This window comes from Anthonomus grandis, chromosome 13 (genome assembly GCF_022605725.1).
Source record: "Anthonomus grandis grandis chromosome 13, icAntGran1.3, whole genome shotgun sequence".
Lineage (NCBI taxonomy): Eukaryota > Metazoa > Arthropoda > Insecta > Coleoptera > Curculionidae > Anthonomus > Anthonomus grandis.
The window spans coordinates 9,997,218-10,000,000 of NC_065558.1; the positions used below are offsets into that span (position 1 = coordinate 9,997,218).

Genomic DNA, 2,783 nt, shown 5'->3' on the forward strand with positions numbered 1-2,783 from the left:
ATTGTTACCAAATCAATTAAAAGGTATCATTAAATTTCTCGGAGTCTAAGTCGCTCAGATCTACCAATCCCGGTGGATCTGATTGGCGATAGTCCCACCCAAAATACGAAATCGACCAATAAAGAAGTTGGATAGGCGGTATTACCTGGGCACGTGTGTTACCTGTAAACGGACACAAGTAAATTGAAATTGAAACGTTATGAGAAGGGGTACAGAAGAACCTTATACCTGGATTTTATTAACTAAGGTTTCAGTCAGGTGTTAACTTTCAGGCATGCTGGTGAGATTGTTGGCCGGACTAGAGGTCCGTAGATTTACGAGAAAAAACTTCAGTTATTTACCGTGATAAGACTGTCAAATATATAAATAAATATTTTTGAATCTGTGCGGTATTCGGGCCGATAAGAAAGACACAGTTTTTATTTTGGTTGTGGACTTACAGTAGATGACCGGTTTTTGGAGTGAGTTTAGTGACTGAACTGATTATTTTGAGAATTTCAGTTGGTGTCGTTTGAATATATGCTAAAAGGTAAGCAATGCCATCTCTATACTTGTTAAAAAAGATACTAAAATAGCAACAAATTTGATAAAAAATCTTTCATTTTCATTCCTTATTTATAACAAATTGACAAAAAAAAACAATTTTTTCAGTTCGACTCCCTAAAACTCTCTTTATATCTATTACTTTGATATGTATTTCTTATGTTTTTAAGCTATTAATCCTAATGCTGACATACAGAGATGATGAATTCATCATTATATGCTGTTAAATTTTTTACGATATTCGTTTTTTTTAGTATTCATACATTTAAATTATTCGAATATTTTTTGCATTAAAAAAATATATTAAATTAATATTGCAAAATTAATGTTACCTAAATGAAAGCTGTTTGTCTATTACTTACTTTTCATTTTTCTTTATATAACATTTCAATGTTTTCTCTTATAGAGAATCTTCTTATAGAGAATGATGAAGTTTTTACAGTGGAGTTGTTAAAATACAATGAAAATATTAAATGGGTATATCCAGACTTATTCTTCTGCTCTATTCTTATTAAATTTTTTTTTGAATGCCATTTATTTGAAATTTATTCTCATAGAAATTTTGAGTTTTTAAAAAAATATTTCAATTACATAAATTCCTATAAAAGTACCATTTTTCCAACATAATGTCCGCTGTTTCACGAGATATTACATTACGTTTTTTTTTCTATTTCTTAGCTTTTTCTGTTATTTATTTTTGTCAATGTTAATTAGTTTTGAGGGATTTGGTCACAATAGGTCTTGCATTTAAGTGCATTTATTGCTATCGCTTATATTTTCGCGAAAGATTCCTATTTTGTTCATATTATGTCAATTATATTTTTAAGTATGTTCTTGTTCAATTATTCCACTTATGGCAAAATAAATTATGTTAAATTTGAATATTGATCCTTTAATTTTAGTTAAAATTTCTATTTCTCATTAAAAAAAATATTTAAAATATAAACTACATATTATATTATTATACAGGGTGTTTTGAAAGCTGATACAAAGCCCTAGGGAGGTGATAGAGCAGACTATTTAGTATTTCTTCAGGCCAAATATATCTTAGTACAAAGTCGAGTTATTCAAAATTTTAAATGTTTAATCAAACTATTTTTGGCATTTTTTTTGTGTTATTACCGAAAAAGAAAATCACGATTTGTTAAATACCTATAAGTGTGATTCTTTAGAGGACAAAAAAGCAAAATGAATATTAACAACTGATAAATATTAAAAGCTTGTTGTCTGCAAACATTCCATTACAAACTTACACAAATCTAGTGTACCATGAAAGAGTTTTTCAATAGATATTTTTTAACGCCTTTAGGATGACCTAGCATAGGGCGAAAAAATCAGAGGAGCAGAAAATCTGAGTTTTATTTGACCCCACATCCAACTGAATTAGCAAGAAGCACAAGACATTCTTACTTTATATCTTTCCGAGGGTTAATCAATTTCAGTCCAAAAACTGTAAAATCTAAATTTTGTCCAATTGAGTTTTGTGTTGTATCTTGCCAAGTTATAGTTTTTTCTCAAGCCCTGGATTGATTAGTTTGTAAAATGGCGGCTTTCACTAAAGAAGAGAACGCAAATAGCATTTACATAAATGCCAATGGCCTAGAAATACAATGGTTGTACCAAGAGCAATTTCCTGGAGAGAGATTGCCTAATGTCAAAGTGTTACTCCAGGATGACATCCACCTGAAGCCAAAGATCTAATCCTGCAAGCATTTGAAGTTAATCCCCCTAAAAGTACTAGGAAAGTTGCTGCTAATTATTGCTAATTAAAGGTTGGGAGTACCATGCACCATGAAGGAAAATATCCTTCTCCTGGTATCAGCGTACGTGGACTTAAAGATTGTGTTTCTATTCGCAAAAACTAGTTTTGTCTTTTTCTCTTAAAAAGTGACATTGAGAATGAACGATTCCTGAAAAGCATTGTAGAGCCGGACGAATTCAATTTTTTAAAGGAGAGCATTACAAATTTTCACAATTTGCATGTATAACATGCTGCTGATAAGCAGAAAAATCCACACTGAAAAAAAAATGTTTGCAAAATATTTTTCTGGAATTATTTAAAGTAGTAGAAATTCGAAATGAAATGCAAATTATTTTCCATCATGTTCATGATATTCAGCTCATTTCTGAAGAGACGTAAGAGAATATTTGGATGAAATTTTTCCAAATAGCTGGGCAGGTAGAGGTAGAGCAATTGATCTGCTAAATCCCCGGACTTAACACCATTGGATTCCTATGCC

The 2,783-nt window shown here is 30.7% G+C and overlaps 1 protein-coding gene across 1 annotated transcript in view; it reads left to right on the top strand.

Moving 5' to 3' along the window:
* Nucleotides 1–248: 248 nt before the first annotated feature.
* LOC126744058 (zinc finger protein 75A-like) overlaps nt 249–2,783 on the top strand; it is a 42,566-nt gene continuing 40,031 nt past the window's right edge. Inside the window, exon 1 of the mRNA XM_050451388.1 lies at nt 249–529. The gene's annotated coding sequence lies outside the window, so the exon portion shown is untranslated. The remainder of the gene's footprint in view (nt 530–2,783) is intronic.